Raw genomic sequence first — 18826 nt, forward strand, 5'->3', positions numbered from 1 at the left:
TAGACGAGCTTTATATCTTTCAATAGAACCATCAGATTTTGTTTTAATTTTGTAGATCCATCGACAACCTACTGCTGTTTTACCAAGAGGTAAAATAACAAGATCCCAAGTATGTGTCTGGTCTAATTGTTCGCACAAAATCACGCAAGCGTACGTGGTCGAACAGCCTGGGAAAGTTTTACACAATCAGTTCACAATCTATTCCACGAAATAAGGCGTGCGATTTGGTTATCTTCAAATTTCAAATTTGGAAGTTAATGGCCTCCCACTATTGCTATTACTGTGGACAAGGTGATATCGGTGAAGCATCATTTTGTGATGGATCCGTTAGGTTTGTACTAACCGCTGCTAATGAAAATCATGTTTTGAATCATCCCCTTTCTAATCTTTGCCAATTGTCGCAGGTTTGAAGTGGCCTCCTCTTTCTCCGCTGTCACCATCCTCTCTACGAGAAAGTGAGAATCTTTGATCCGTGATCAATTTGAATTATAGTTTGAATCCTCACCATTTTGCGTGCTTGCAGGGCAGAGGAGATGTTGTGCTGCTAACGAGTCCAGCGATGGCAACGGAAGCATACTTTGCAAAAAGAACCAGAACCCAATTCGGAAAGCGCAAACCTGTAGTCCCGGAGGTACACCAGTTTATATATAGCTTTGTGGTATTTGTGTATAGCATAGTCCAACACCTGTAAAGTCGTGAGACAAACCCGTGGTAAAGTCGTGATGCAACCTGTAAAGTCCAACCCAATTCGAACTGAAGCCATCATCTCTTTTCGTCCGAGGATAAGCAAATTCCATGGATGCATCTGGTATGCTTAAACAACTTTGTCAATGTTTCTTTGTGTTCATGTCTTCCATAATATTCACATGTAGTTAACAATCAGGTAGGGAAAGATCTGCTCTTTGTCCTGTCTCGCCTTCTTCAAACCATGGAAGTAAGGGGTTAAATGGCATTTTGGTCACTCAACTGACCGGAAACTTGCAATTGGGTCATCCAACTCAAAAAACTGTCAGTCACATCATTATACTCTTAAAAATTTTCATTTAGGTCACTGACCGTTACACTCCGTTAAAAATTTGACGGAAAGCTGACTAAGCGTCGTGACTTGGCTTAAATAAATCCAGTGTGGCATGTACAGTCACCTAAAGTAGCATTTTGATCACTCAACTGACTACAAACTTACAATCGGGTCATCAAACTGAAAAAACTTTCATTTAGGTCACTTATCATAATATCCGTTAAAAATTGAAAAAAGAAAGAATTAAAAGCTATCATGCAACTCTTTTTTTTCTCTCTTAAAAATTTCAAAACTTATTAACAAATGAAACAGACACACAAAAAAAAATCAATAGTTTCACCCACAAAAACTTAATCTTTGTTTATCACTTATCGTTTTATATATTAAGGCCATTTTGGAAAAATTTCATACTTATAAATCTATTGTCATTTTTGGTCATTGTGAAAAAGTCCATCATAAATTTAATGAGTTTTTTCAAAATGGCCTCAAGATATATACAACGATAAGAGATAAACAAAGATTAAGTTTTTGTGGGTGAAGCTATAGCTTTTATGTGTGTGTATTTGTTTCATTTGTTAATAAGTTTCGAAATTTTCAAGAGTGAAAAAAAGGTGTTGCATGATAGCTTTTAATTCTTTCTTTTTTCAATTTTTAACGGATATTATGATAAGTGACCTAAATGAAATTTTTTTGAGTTCGATGACCTGATTGCAAGTTTGTAGTCAGTTGAGTGACCAAAATGCCACTTCAGCTAACTGTACATGCCAGGTTGGATTTATTTGAGCCAAGTCACGACGCTTAGTCAGCTTTCCGTCAAATTTTTAACGGAGTGTAACGGCCAGTGACCTGAATGAAAATTTTTAAGACTATAGTGATGTGACTGACAGCTTTTTGAGTTGGATGACCCAATTGCAAATTTCCGATCAGTTGAGTGACCAAAACGCCATTTAACCCTGGAAGTAAGTGTTATAACCATATCAATCAATAATCATACCAGTTCTCCTTCGTTATAGCCATGATTTCTGCTATGTGATTCTAAAATCTATTGCAATACCCTTCCTCCCTCTTTTTGAATTTTAAAACAATCATTGTCAGTAAAACATATATTTTTTCTTTGCAATTAATGGAAAACATAGGTTTGTATTGTACGTTTTTTTTTCTTTCACACTGAGTGAGTCATTTATTTGTATCATTGTCTTAACGGTGATTTTATTTGTGTTTAATTTTGTCCAGCAGATCATAAACACGTTTCTTTAGATCTGTTTCTCCTTCTTTGGTACGGTCCAATAAGAAATCAGAAGTTTCAATGGTTGTCAATTTGTGCATATGAAATTTAACATCGATAGTGCTTAGATATGTTTTTTTCCAATATTTGTATCGGAAATAAGGTTCATGGTATTTATTTTCTTCGTGATTTAATTTGATTTTATAGGATTGGTTCAGAGTTCTATGTATTATTTCTGAAATACGCCGAGTGACTTATTTAATGTAATTTGTAATATATATTGATATTTTCTCAAATACTCTCATGTGTCAATTGGTTGATTTGATAGTGTTTGGATGAATGCATACAAGATGTTTGGATGTCTCCGACTTCTCATTCGGGTGAAAACAATGATCCTAATATCATTCAGTCTCCCAGTGGACAGATTGGTATGTTCCATCTAAATAAGAATTATTAGTTGATGTATTGACACTTTTACTTAATGAAAACACATTTCATGTATATTATGGAGGTGTAGGCAGAACAACACTGGCTCATTATGTGTCTTAAAAGCATGACAACACATGTTTCAGGAATCCAACTATTTTTCCACCTACGTGCTCTGTAACGAGCAAAGTCATGTGCAGACGCCAGGTACCGACCATACTCTGTTAATCTATACTTTTTAATTTAAGAGTTGAATTTTTGTTTGAGATTGGACGGTTAGGACTTGACGGATATAACAGAACTTAGAACAGGATATTTATTCAGCCTTATGGTATTGTGAATCTTCCATCCATTTGTGGTGTACTACACCTTTGACCGAATGTACAACATAAAAAAATTGAAGTGTACTTTTTTAAGTGATATAATCTTTTCACATTTTCGTATTTAGATAAATATGTTTGCATCAATCATGTAGCCATTTGTAAGCTTTTGTAGGGGATTCTGGCCTCCTGATGCTTCTTAGCATGTGAATTTCTCACTCATAATTTATTTATCTTTGAGTGAGACCATGTAGTGTTTCAAATTGACTGTCCAGCTAGCTAACTAGAACTAATAATACACTAGAAACTGAAACTATAGCATTAACACTCTTTTCGCTAGCAGGATAAGCCAGGTTAAAATATCTTCTCTGTGAAGCCTGTATTCTATCAGTTGTCACGTTCTCTTTGAACAAAGTGGTGTATTTGGAGTTTGGACACCGAAATGCACCACATACACAACATTCTGACGGATCTTTCCTCACTATGATGTTATTTATATTTGACTGAAATCTTAGATTCTGGCATTAGACATGAAACATGGTCCAAATCCATTAGTCAGAGTGATGCATTCAAGCTCCCATCACAGACACAAGGTATTTGTCTCTTTCCGAATTCATTGCTTTTTGTCATGACTTTTTTTTACGGTACTCTTACCATAGGTAACGGGAGTCATGATTTCAGCCACTACTTCCTCCTTCAATTTCAAATTTGGATAGTGTTTTCAAATTTGGTCATGCGTGTTGTTTACATATACAAATAGTTTATATGAGGAGTTTCGTCAAAGAGGCAATTTGGATAGTTCTGAACATTCTATTGGATACTAACATGATAAATATTCTTGGTTTATATTTTGAATGGTTCAATTATGTAACCAGAGGGGCGTGTAACCAGCAGTAAGTCATTGCAACTGGCTTGGTCATATGACTGACCAGATTTTGCATAAAGAGGTTGTAGTTATCTTGATCTGCAATTTTATATCTTCTTTATAAATTACAAAGTGTTTATTTATTCAGCTCCAATTACAAGGATCTTCAGTTGCTTGCATTATTCTTTTGAATCAAATTGTTTGTTATTTAAAAGTGACTTTGAATTAATTAATCTGTCTTTTATTTGAAAGTTACTGCCATAGTCATGAAATTACTTGATTCACAAAAGGTGCTAATACAACACATAGCTAGATATCCTATTTGATTGTGTGTGGTGTCTGTATTGCAGGGTTTGAGACTACTCAGATATTGACACTAGACAATGGCTAATTATTGATTTGTTGGAGTTCTATTTCCACAGCAAGCAGTTGAGAATTTGAGATGCGTCCTTATTCAATAAGTAACTTATTTGCTTAGTAATTTGTTGAATTTCTATTAGCAGTCTATAATATTCATATATGTATATGTTGGTATATCATCTATACTATACTATAATAAGCCAACATGAGTATAATTTGTAGTCCAAGGTTTTAGTTATATTTTTTTGGTTTGGTACTCTCCTTTTGGCACTACAAGTCTACAAATGTGGAGTCTATTAGTATTATATTGTTAAACAGTTTCAAATCCTAAAAACACTCATAACAATCCATTATCATATAATATTTCATTAAAAAAATTATAATGATGCTATAAATAAAATTATAAATATACAATTTTGAATATCTTCTTTTAACAAAAACCTTCATATAACTCTTTTTAACTTTAACGTGTTTAATCTCAATATAAACACGAACTATTATATAACTCTTTCTAACTCTAATCTTAAAAGTTATTGTTGTCAAAAAACCAAAATTACAAAATTATGTTGAAATTTGATTGATTTACTAAATCTTCGATGTTCGGAAAAGATTTGAATTTTCTGATTTTTTTATTTTTAAATCTATGTTACTAAATTCGTATTAAATGTACTAAAATCCTGTGTGTGTGTGTGTGTATTACGGTTTGTCCATTTTCAAGTAATCGGGTGAAAATATAGTCAGTTGAATAATATAATTTAATTAAAATTCAATCCGTTAATACTAAAATACTAATAAAATGATGTTAAATTTTAAATTATAAATAATAAATTACGAACTATATACCCGCCCGTGCTTCGCACGGCTTAAAGGCTAGTATAATATCAAAGGCAACAAATATGTATTGACATTAATATATTTCTATTAGCAAACAATATTCATATAGGTATATGTTGATATATCAAAGGAAATCAAATGCCTCAGACATTCAAGTTTTTTGTTGGTTCACACTTTTTAGCTAGGCATCCAATATGTGAGAAATATGTGGTCAAGATCTTACTAAGCGAATGTTGAGTACCTAACTTGTTTGATTAATAAGCCCATGCCGGTTCCCACAGTGGAAGAGCTGGATGCTAATTGTCAGTTTGCCGAGTTCTCGCTTTTCAACCCTGGTACTTAAAGAATCTTAAACTGACCATGGACTTTGATACAGATGAGATAAGGGGATTACTGTCTTGGGATTTACCTGCTTTAGAGCCTCTCTGTCTGAAAATCCATTATCACATGGAAACCTGTGAACTTCCGGTATCATGTTTGATTTGTTTACCTACTTTAACAACTTTGAGTTTTAAAAATATCCGTTTGCCAGAATCTTTTGGTGATTTAAGCCTGCCTGCTTTAAGATTTTTGTATCATGGACTGCAAGATTCCTAAAAGACCTTGGGATTTTCCAACTTTATTGAGTCTAGAACTTGGTGATATAAATTTTCCTCAGAGTATGACTGACTTTTTATCTGTCTTTGTTAGTCTGCAGAATCTCACATTACATATCATGGACTTGGTACTGCCAGGAGTCTTACTATCAACTTGGATACCATCTAGGTAACATTTTATTTCCCTTTTTGTAATGATCTATATGTTAATTCTTCTATCCCTGGAAGAAGATAGTTGGTTGTATGACTTTGTTGGAAACGTATGTATGCCGTCTATAACTTTGATTGAAAACAAGATACACAACACACTTCTGTTTTATATAGATAAAGCTACGGCTTAATTATTATTTTTACACATAAAAGGCTACAACTCTCATAATTCAGGACATTATACATATCTATAAGATTAATGTTTGGAGGGGCTCGGGCGATTTATAAATTACTGGCTTGATATTGCAAGTCCAACCAAGTTGAGCATGTTACGTTCTTCCTTAAATCTCTCTAATTAATACAGAACCTTTGAGACCATTATGTGCTTCTTCTTCAGATCCTTTTGGCACAACTGCCCAACATTCTATTACTTCTGGGCATATACGGTCAGTCTTGGATAAACAAGGGCTGCCGAAAGTGGTGCAAGAGAAGGTGTATCCCTGATCGAAGTTTGCTGAAATGAACAAGCCGAAATGACTTGCTCGGCCCCAGAAACTAATGCCACTGGGGATGCTCACTGAACTGAAATTCGTAGCACACCACTGTATATTGCAACTGTCTTGGTCATACGAATGACCAGATTTTGCATAAAGAGGTTGTGGTTATCTCTGATTTGTAATTTTATATTGTTATAAATTATAGAGTGTTTATTTCTTCAGTTCAAATGCAGGCTTGGGCTATAATTATAAGAATTTTCAGTTGCTTGCATTATTCATTTTAAATTAATCTGTCTCTTATTTGAAAGTTTCTAGCCATAAGCATGAAATTACTTGATTTACGAAAGGTGTTAATATATGATGTAGCTAGATATCCAATTTACAAATGTCTAAATTAATTTTGTCTTATTAAATTTTTTTAACATTTGCAATACCAAATAATAAATGATAGTGTTTTATATTTTAAGAAGCTATTAAATTTTGAATTTTTTTAAATATTATTGTATAGAAAAAAATTATCTATGTGCGTAGTCGTACACACAAAATTGCATTAAGCAATAAGTTATAAAAAAAAATTATACAATGTCGTTTTGGATCACATTTTGTTCCGAACTTTAAAAAAAAAATAAAAGATTGATTTTCTTACACATAATTTAAGGTCACTAAAAAGAAATATAATTTCTCATTATTTAAAAAAAATTATTTTCTCAACTCTAAAATTTATAACTTATTGTTTTTTCTTCAGAACAAATTAGAAAAAAAATATTAAATTTAATTATAAATTATAAATTAAAATAACAATTTTAGCAAGAAATTAGAAATTAAAATAACTATTTTATCAAAATGCCGATTATTAAATAATACTTTTTTGGATCTTATTTTGTTTCGAACTTTCAAAAATAAAAGGTTGACTTTTTTACAAGTGACTAAGAACAATAAATTTTCATTATAGATTTTTTTGGCTCAAACTATAGTTTATATTCTTTTGTTTTTTATTCAGGATTCTTATTGACTTCTATTTTTATCATCTTAGGATATGTGGTAAATTAATTATTTAAGTGCATACAAGTATTTGAAGCACGTGACGGCTGAAGTGTGTTCTTCATTTTGTGAAACTTTGATCAATTTTTAATGTTTAAATAAGTCAATTATACTTCAACATTGTTAATCTTGGTTAAGATTATTAATTTTATTATGCACGTGTTTGGTGGTCTTTAACTCAAGCTTAAGTTATTGATCAATGAAGATAATGTTAAGCTGAATAATAGGTTGTTTTTTGCTGTTGATGCCATTGATGCAGGTGCTCATGTCTTTGTTATTTGTTCGGTGTATCCAGCACAACATCTTCTATTGGCAATGCAAGTGCTTTCGATAAACTAGAGGAAGCATTTTAATATGCAAAATACTCCATACAAGACATTATAATATGATTTCCTGGGATAAAAATTTTACTTGCAGAGTTCTGCCGTCAAGCTTTCAAAAGAGAATGACACACCATCAACTTGAAAATCTTCTTCCAAAAAATTTTACTTGCAGAGTTTATTCTTGATGCCTAATATTCCCTCATTCATTACACGCATGTGTTTGTGTTTAAAATTTAGCCGATTACATCCACTCTGTAAAATTGCAGGAACCGTGAGTTACACTGCTGTTAATAAAAGGTGGTTTCATTTGCTGCGTCTCACGATTTGCATGAGGAGCTCTCCTTTAAATTCTCCACTTTTATTTCTGCATTCCAGTTTTTATTATTATTCGCTACTCAATGGATATTATTAAACTTATCGGTGTTTGTCTAAGAATTTCTATTATTGTTAGGAAGTTCCATTTGATTGGAGTATTCAGGTTTTAAAGTTTTCAAAATAAGAAGTCTTTGGATTCAATGTCTTTTTGAGATAGCGTTTTTTTGATGAATTCCTAAAAAGATTTAGATGTCGATCTAATAACACAACTATGCGATGTACGTTTTGTAAAATTGTGGAATCATAGAGTTTGAAAAAAAGACACGTAACAATAAAAGCCCGTGCCGCCCGTGCGAGGCACGGGCCTCTAGTTTTTACTGTGTTTTAAGTAATATTCATTTGTCATCATATTGTTCTCGTACTGACCTTGAGTTTGTATTGTGTTTTAAATAATATCATCTGTCATTATATTGTTTCGAGCGTAACTGTCACGTTTTATTTTTTGACAAAATGTGTAAATATGAAAAATGTAATATTTGCAACCTAATAGCATAGTAGTAATAATAAGTACTATTCCCTCCGTCCCATCTTATATGACCCTTATTCTTTTTTGGAACATCTCTAAAATAATGAACTTATTATACTTACTATTTTTGAACACTACTTTTCATTGTTACACCCACTACTTCTCTATTCTATACTCTTTTTTTATTAAATAAACACTATTACACTCACTACTTACCTCAACTATCTCAAATTTATTATTAAATTTTGATATGTTCCACCACATTACCCACTTTCCAACTAAATTTACTCTTTTTTACTATCTTTTTCTTAAATTCTGTGAAAGTCAAATATGGTAACTTAAAATGGGACGAAGGGAGTATATTTTAAAAAAAAAATTATGGATCAAAAACTACATTTGAACTGATATTTCTATATTCAAATTCGTTAGGATATAGAGACCATTATCATATTATCTATGTTCAAAATTATATTCGAAATTAATACTGAAACTTTTAGATTTTAAATATATTATACCTCATTAAATGTATCTGTAATTTATTGATGAAATTATTAAATTATTTCATCTAATAAACCATGATTTTGAACTTGTTCTACATATGTGAATTACGATATCCTAAATCATGATTAAATGAAGGTGTGTGGTCCGCGTTATCCTACATTTATTTCTTCTTTTTTGAGCGTATGTTTGCATAATTGTTAAAGTCATACATGATGGAACAGATCATCAACACATTCTTTTTAGCATATGTTGCACACATTTTGTATAAACAGAAATTAATAGAAATTGAAACATATGTTGTATGTAAAAAGACACATACCTTATTTTATTATAAAAGCATCAATTGAACTACTAACCGTATAACTGCACCCCAAACATTTCTGACACTTTTGATGTGTCTTATCCTTTTATTTTTCATACCAATTATATAGTACTTCAACGTATTATATTTTTTTGTTAATTTAAAAATATTAGATGATTATTACTTTGATACAATATGTTATAATATTATCTCGTTATAAAATTTTAATTGTTTATAATTAGTTTTTTGAGCTTGTCGATTGAGACTTTTAATGATTTTTCATGTAATCGTTATAAACCAGATCCCAAACAAATGATTTTTTGGAATTTCAAATAGCAAAAAAAGAGTAGATATGAGTTAGGCATCATAAAGTTCATAAAATCATGAAATATTTAGTTCAATTAGTCGTGTAGTTACTTTTTAAGCTTTGTGCAAACTCACATTTTTAAATATTTTGATACTCATATTTATTAAGAGTGATCAATGTAGCATATCATGTTCAATTGTTAAAGATCAAGTCATGTATTCAATATTTTGAATTATGAAAAAACTATTCTTGTTCTAATTCTGTTTAATCAGATATTAGTTTTCACCGTATCGCGTCAGATTATCCGGTTCAAAAATAATTATATTTTATTAGTTTAATTTGTATATGATTAATTTAATTATAGTTTGAATCATTTTATTTAACTGGTATGTTATATATTGAATGATGGCATATTAAAAATTATAATTTTAAGACTTTAATATATATAACTTATTTATATGTGTTATTTTATTTAACCAAGTAAAATTTATAACTCAATTCTTTTTAGTATTTCTTGTAAACAAGTTTTATTATTATATGGTTGACTTTTGATTAACAATATAGAATTTCCTTAAATTCACCTTCATATCACAAGTTATAGTGTTTCAAATACATATATCATCAAAATTACATTATTTAGATATTTTTTCTAACACCAAATTTGATGTATTGTCACTATTCCTACATCTGTAATTTTTTTTAAAAAAAAGATTTAGTTACACATCAAATTCTGAATTCATAAGTTTAAAATAAAAAATATTCTAAATAAGAATATTCTTTCAGTTACCTTATTTCGTGTTCTCCAAAATATTGTAATCTCATTATAAATTGCCTTTTATAATAAAAGAAATTAATATGATATAATCCATGTTGAAAGTCCATCAATTTTTCTTTTCAAAGATGCTCGCTTAAATCTCAGTTTTTGTGCTTATTTCTCACATTCATGACTTAAATTTTCTATAATATTGTATCGGTACTCGTTTAAACTATTAAGTTAGATTTGAATTCGTTCATTTTTATTCGAATATGAATTATATCTATTTTTAGTAATCTGAATCATAGCTCGAACCCGATTATTCATATTCTTTTTCAATTTTAAATTTATTTATGTAAATAATTAATTTATAGATATTAATCTATCATGTAAACAATATATGAGACTTAAATGAAATAATAACTTATCTCAAATAAATAAGATATTAAAACGAATATAAATACAAACGTTTTAAAGTATGTGGTGAATGATTTTGTATAACAAATTAATTGTTTGTGTAGTTCATGTGGTTTGAGTGATGTATTTCTATCGGGGAGGTCGTGAGTTCGAGTCTTATGAATAACATCTTTTTTATATATACGGTTTTGCCTACAATATTATATTTGAACACCAGCTCCGGAAAAAAAATCTGAAAAATGGCTAAAATTCAGTTCGAATAAGAATTATAAAAAATTAGAAGCTAAACAAAATTTAATGCATCTTCATAATACTAACAATTACAAAAAAACTAAGTATTATATTCTACAAATCACAAAAATCACAAAATTTTAATGCATAAAGCACCCAGTTCAACTTGAAACTAAGTATGACATTCTGCAAATCACAAAAATCACAAAATTTTATGAGTATAAGCATCGGTTACCTGAAATACCGACGCCATTGGTATGAGCATAAACGCTGAATACCTAAACTGCCGACACTATAAATATAGGAATAAACGTTAGTTACGTCGGTCATGAAAAATACCAACGCTTATAATTTAAGGAAAAGGTGTCGATCAAGATTTCACACGTAATTAAGCTAAATATCTTTATGAATTCAAGGTTTCTATATACATAAAAAAAAAAGTATGAGCTTTTAACATTTTCCTTGCATAGTTACTCAAATCACGTAGGAGTTTTAGCCACCTCCCATGTATCTTTGTCGTTGCTGCAACCGCAGTTCGATCTTGATCAGAATAAGCACTGGCACTCCCCCACCTCCCTTCAAAGCAAATAAAAGAGGGGAACTCTTTGAATTACTCATTACCTGACAAATGTCACAAAAAGAAAAGGCCACAATTAGTACCATCTTGTAAATCTATTACACATTATTTGATCAACTTCAAAAGTTTCTAAGTTCTTTTAACCAGATTACTATGTAAAGATTAAACTGATTCACCCTCGCTCCCACTTCTTACACTGAGAAAGTAAGTTTTGAGCATTCCATAGTCAATTTCTGGTTTTCTTCTACAAATTTCTTCACAGCCTGGGCATTCATACTCGACACAGCCTAATAATCATAAAATCAGTGGACTAAGAACAAAGCAAAAGACTACACAACAGCCAGCATGAAAGGGACAATGACATGAATGAAAGAAGACCGATGATATATTATAACATTTTCTAGGAAATACAAGCAAATCATTAATAATATCATTTATTTTTAATAAAGAAACCATCCTGCTACTATCATTATGTGTGCAACATTAGCAAGTATATAAATGAAAATTTGTCCACCTATTTCCCTAGTATTAGAAACAAAGTCATAACCTAAAATTAAAGAAAGCAAGAGAGTAGCGGCTATTATTATGACACTGACTCGAAAGACGAAAACGACAGAGTATTATAGCAAAGCAATGGGCATAATTTTAATATACAATACACAAAGACAACAGAGAGCCTACAAGAAGATGATCGTAAGATATGGAAAACGATACAATCGAATCCAAGATATATAATTTGACTAATAATCATCATCATCCAAGAAATACAAAGAGAGAAAACGAATAGAACAATTAAGAGCGTGTGGTCACAAACCCTAAGAGCTAAGACATTGAATTTGTTGATCTTTGGCATTAAGATTGGCTCGCAAAAAGAGATACTGGCGATAAATTCTCCGATGCGGTTCCTGGGAACCAGAAAAATGCATTTGCAGTTGTAAAGAAGCAAGGGAGGTATAGGGGACATAATGTCGATGCAATCAACATGAATACATGATACCTGTAGCTCACGAGAGAGTGCATGCTTCACTGGATATTTGACGTCAGCTGATATTTCATCATCTTTGTATTCTGCTTTCTTGTTATCAGACGGCGACACCAGCTGATATTGAATCTGACTTGCCAATCATTATGGGAGTTCCCTGGGTTTCAAAGGCAAGGCTAGCTCACGACATTTTTCAGGAATTTCATCTCCTGATCCTACATTTATAACTTTACAGCTCACCTGTTTGAGACAATGTATACATTAATCCTACATGTAATGCCTTCATATAAAAAGCAGAATTACCAATTAGAAGCCATCACTTTTTATTTTGTTTAAAGTGTTATGTTTGTGAATTTTGTTGGCAGGTTGTGAATCCTGAGCAAGCTTGTAAAATTCATCTGACATTAAAGAAAAAAGAGATTACCTGTTGCTTTGGTCGAGTATGAAGGAGAATGACATGGATTCCGGAAGGTAATTATGACTTAACAGTTACTCCTGTACCTTAAATATCTTATAAAGTGTGAAGATGTTTTAATCTGTTTTAAAAGATTAAATTGCATCTCGTGGCCATTGCCAGTGTTAATCTAATGATTTTTCTTAAGCTTGCTACATTAAATTATTGTTTTCATATAGGAACAAGTAATAAAATTAATCTGTAATTCACAATAGACAATTCTAGTCACATTAGTTTTTTCCTAATCAAATCTGTTGGTATTACACCAATTCTCTTATTTTGGAATCTATAAATTGAAAGCATTTCATATCTCGATAAATATTTCCATTTCTTAAGAAAACTATTTATCTAGAATTTAGGAAGTAACCAAAAAACACAGCATATAACTACAGAACTGCTCGTCTATAGAGTACAACAAAGGTAGTTGGGATCAAGGCACAGGTTCATGTAGAATATATCAATTACAGAAAAAATGAACCCAAATATATTACTATAGATGTTTTAAAAAAGCACACTTTAGCAAAGTTAAAAGGACTCTCAAGTACCTGTGTGAAGGAACATCAATGGACGTGTAATGCTGGAGCCTAAACCAAGAAATGATGGTCTGTAGTGCCGGTAAGCACAACCCCAACCCTGCCAAGAAGCAAAAATGAACATATAAATAAAGTTAAGCAGGAAATTAGTAAACTAATCACATGCAACATTCACTTTCTTTTTTTTTGACAGAACATGCAACATTCACTAGTCTAGTAATGCCCTGAATCTGAACATAACACCACAAAAAACCTAACCAATCACAGTACAATACACTAATTGGATATTACTTTCATATTAATTCCTACTACATTAAGGTATTTTCTTCTACCGAGTGGCTGATCATCAGTCTTATTGAAGTCTTCTGATAGAGGAGAACCACTTAAAATAGACTCCTGCGCTGCTCAGCAGCGAGCTCCACTCCTTAATTTGATATAGTTTTGTCCAATGTCCTACCAGTGAAGTGGTCAAACAAGTCATTTGGTATTTAATTGCAATCTTAAGTAAACAAGAACTCACTGTATGGCATTTGGACTCCTAGTCCATGCAACTTCCCCTAATATATCTTCAATTTCACCCTTTACATATTTTTCCCACAACTGCTGCAGAAACTCACCGACAGTCTAGTCAGATTCTACCGCATTTCAGATTCTATTGCAGTAGTCCTTGCGAGACCTTTAAAACTTAACATTTTAATCAGTAGATATATTTTACTTTTCTTTTTGTAGCTAGGACTACAGGCATCTACTAAATTAGGATTAATAATTTGATTTTAATATTAGAACAACACCTTTTACCCATATACTTGTATAAGAAAATAGGAAAAATCTAAGGATGTTTAGCTTACAAATAGACTCGGTTCTTAGACAAGAATGAAATGAACTTTCGGGAAACTGCTAGCACCAGAAGCATGTGGGGAGCCAGAAGAGATGTAAAGATAGATCCGAGAAATAATGCAAAGGTATTATGTATGAAATGAAAGGCTGTGCATCCTTAAAAATTGACACATTCTACATATCACTCTAATATTTACCTTGATTAAAGTTTAAATTTCATCATTCTGAAGATCTCCATTTTAACGTATGCCACTAAACCTCTTTTAATATTATAGCTTCCATACTGCTACAAAGTGTATTTTTTATGAGATTCAATGCAGAAAGGGTCACAAAATTAACCTAGTATGCCGATTTATATTGTAATAGTAATAATATACATATAAATTATAAAATATGAACTTGCAATATATACAATTATTATCAAGAATTTGAGTGGGTCCAGTCCCCCACCTGCCTTGCACATATCCACCATTGAGCAGATTGTGTGCCTAGCATCATACTTCGAGAAGTATTAATTAATGATGTCTACTTTATTTTGTCTATCTTTCCATTGTATTCAAATAATCTTAGATATATATTGACTCAAGAGATGAAAGCTGCAAAGGGTTCTAAAATGTCAAACAAATAATAAAAAATAATTTTAAACACAACAAATTCAGCTCAAACGATTCTAGAACTTAAGGTCTTTCTTAAAATTGTTTGCAATATTTTAAATGGATTATAGGAACTAATCTTCCATCCAACTAAGGATGGAGGAAGCATGAGAAAAAATGCTAGATACAAGAAGATGAAATAGGTAGAGGAATGAGAGCAGATTTGGACAATTCTGTAAGCAAACTACATTGAGACACACAAAAAGTGCACTCACAAACTAATTACATCTAACCGGCCACTGTAATCACTAATCAGCATATTTAGGTTTGTAAATGAAAGAAGCTCCTGAGGTCTGAAACCACAAACCTGCACAATCAAGCATTTTAGATTCTAAAAAACGTTTTTATCCCATAATCATTATTTATATAATCTTTCAATGCAGTCACAATAACATCTTCATAAGTCCCATCTCCAAAAATTAAAAACAAAGTACTACAAACATAGTGGGAAACCATATTGCTAAAAAATATAACTGCACATTTACCATACTATTCAGGCTCAGGTGCACACCCTCTTGATTCTTGTCTCTCTTTCCGTCCCGTGATCAACCGATCGAAACCCTCAATCACCATCTCACTTTGAACCTGTACCCTTCAATAGCCATATGGTTTGGACCGATCAACTCGGTGATAACTCCGAATCCCGTTCCGGTAGCTCCTCCGCCGTGCACTGGTGTCTTGCGGTGCAGCTGCTGGATGGGTGTCTGCAAAACAACACCGGAGGGGGGTTTGAGCCCCGCGGCGCCTCCGGCGTGAGAATGAGTGCAGGTATCGGAATAAATGAACGGGAAATAAGCTATCTATGTGTGGTGGGTGAAAGTGGTGTATGGTGGCTGTGTGATGGCTGTATGGTGGCTGTATGTGTTTGTATTTAAACTGAGTGCTTGAGTGTGTGCAAAGAGTGAGTGTAGAGAGTGAAGTTACCCTTGAACTCTTGATCCTTGGTCTATTTATAGGCCAAGGATTAGGGTTCAAGGATGCGTACCTGGATCCTGGTCCTACACGTGTAGGGGTTTGATCCCCTACACGTGTCCAGGTGTCAGCGTAGGAGTAGTATTTTGGAATGTTCCCTGGCTTGTCTCTATCGCCAGTAGTTGACCGTTATGTTTTGTCTTTATCGTGTCAGTCTGTGCCTTGTGCAGCGAGTGTCGGATGGTACATATGTACCCGGGTGAGTAGCAATCTCTCCTACCCGAGTAAGGTATCCTGTCCGGGTTGCATGACCTGGTAAGCCTAGGAGGTGCCCTGTGGGGGGTGGTGGTTATCCGGGGTAGAGGCTCCTTTACGGGACCCGGGTGTGGTTTAGTCGGGTTATACTCTATCATTTGCCCCCCACTCCCTTATATAGATTCTCTATGTGAGGGAGTAGAGAGGAGTTTTTGGCTTTGCTATCCGGGTATCCGTGTAAGGATAGTAGTTTTGCCTCCCCGTCCGGTTAGACCCGGTCAAAGATAAAATTTCAATGTTTGCCACCTTGAGTGTATCCGGGTAATTGGTGTTTGCTCCGTTGCCTGGGTAGACCCGGGTAGGGACCGAGGGTTTTTGCTTTCTTTCGTCTTTGTCGGGGGGGGGGGGGGTCGTGCCTTGTTCGATTTTTGATGCCCGGGTTCGGAGTACGTGAAGTGTTTGTAATACGAAAAGGTTTTCACAACTGTCCGTTCTCGAGAATTGGAACGTCGCGCCTTTTGAGGAATTGAATTATTACGGCTGTAATAATTGCAGTCCAACCAATGGGTTTCTGCCACGTAGGCGGTACTGGCTATAAGTAGGGGGTCTAACCTCCCATTTCATTTTTTACCTTCTCTTTGCTTTTCTTTTGCTTGTTTCTCTCTGGAGTTTGCATCCGTGCTTTTGAGTTTGCGGTTTTCACCGGAGTTTCACCGGCGCTGCACTTGTTGTTGTCGGAGCTTTCTGTTCTCGGCTTTTATTCGCGTAAGTTTCCGCGTTTTGTCTCTCTCTTTCTTCTTTTCGGCCGCTTCTCCCTTGTGAATGTATATATGCATGAACCTGCTTGATCATTATTGCTTGTAGATTTTTCGAATCTGGATGTTGTGTTTATGCTTGGATTTGTTTGTGGAGTGTTAGTTTATAAGCGTGTTTATGTTTATGCGCGTTTTTGGTGGGTTTTGGGTTGATGATCTGTGTTTGGAGTGGGGGTTTTGGGGTTTTGACTTCGTTTTTTCTGGGTTGAATATGAATGTTCTTGGTTTTGTGTTTGTATATATCTTTGTGTGTATTCGTGGGGTTTGTGGTTTTGATCCGTGATTTTGGTTTGAAATTGTGTAGAAGCTGTTTGTGGCTTTGGGGGATCCTCGGGGTTTTGAACTGAACCCGGGTAGGTTTTCCTGCCCAGGTTGGGTAGGTAGTATGATGATTCCTTAGATATGGGCAATGCCCGGGTAGGGGTTTTGTCCTCGGGTAGAGGTCTTCTTGTTTCTTGGCACTTGTAAACTTTTCCATGATAGTGTGGTTATAGGCTCGGGACCCGGGTAGCGTTTCAGTGGCTAGTAGTCTTCTCTCCTCGTAGATATGAGAGTGGGACCCGGGTAGGTTCTCTTGGTGAGTCCGGGTGGTTGTGGTTGTCACTATGCCCGGGTTGGGTAGTTTGAGATAGCTGTTCTGGCGTGTTTGTAAGTTGGGTATGTATGGCAGTTGGTGTTGACCCGGGTATGAGGAAAAACGAATCAGACAACGGTTTTTGCCCGTTGTCTAATGCCCTGTTTTCCCGTTGTCTACCCAGCCGCCGTCTCTTACGCGTATCAGACAACGGCACGAAATCCGTTGTGCAAGCTGCTTCAGTCTACAGTCGTGTTATAAGTTCGTGTTGTGTGATATCCAGAAACCACAACATATTGGAAAGAAAGTCTTGTAACAATACCTCTGTATCAAGCCTTTCTTATAAACATGCTGTTGTTGTTAGCCGAAGAAGACAACAGTTTCTTTATATGAGAAACTCTTGTCCTTTAGACCTTTTAACAATTGTTTTGTAAAATAAGAACCGTTGTAATAATGTATTTACACAACTGTTTTCGTAAAGAAAACACTCGATGTAAACTTGTTTGCACAACGGTTTGGTTTAACAAATGCTTGTTTTTTTGTGGCTTTGTACAAGGGTCTTTTAAGTAGTGGCTGTTGTTTTAATGTCTTATGGACAACGGTTTTGAACTAAAATCATGTTGTCATAGTCTATTGCATTCAACCTTACACATTTTGTTCCTATTGTGGTTGAACTTGTAGGACAATGGTTTATTGGGACCTAACCTTTTGTGTGACTAATCTTGGACAATGGTCTTAAGTTCCTTAAAATGTTGTGTCAATAAGTTGTAGACAATAATTTTTCATTATTTCAACTTCATTAATACAATGGTTTTCATTTCTCATATATAATTCATAATTTTTATATATAAATAGTCCACAATATCAAAGCATTTACAAAATACCAAATACTAAAAACTAGACACAAAAGTAGTTTGATCATGTGAAGCTACTATTAAATAATTTTAAATAATTTTTCGTGCTTCATCCATTGCTTTCTATTCCACCAAACCTCTATGCCAGGAATGTATGTTCTGCACCATTTTGTCAAATGTTGCCTGGTCCAACTCAAGTCCAGTAACAGCAGCACAAAGACCTTCCACAGTAGCATCAGTTTCAAGCTTTATAAGAATCCTTATTGAAGCCTATGTGTTTATTGCACCAGAAGCAATTGTACTAGCTCCGACAGAGCTATATTTAGTTTTTTCTGCAAGTGAAAGAGTTTATTAGTTCCGACAACTTCTAATC

This window comes from Daucus carota, chromosome 7 (genome assembly GCF_001625215.2).
Source record: "Daucus carota subsp. sativus chromosome 7, DH1 v3.0, whole genome shotgun sequence".
Classification (NCBI taxonomy): domain Eukaryota; kingdom Viridiplantae; phylum Streptophyta; class Magnoliopsida; order Apiales; family Apiaceae; genus Daucus; species Daucus carota.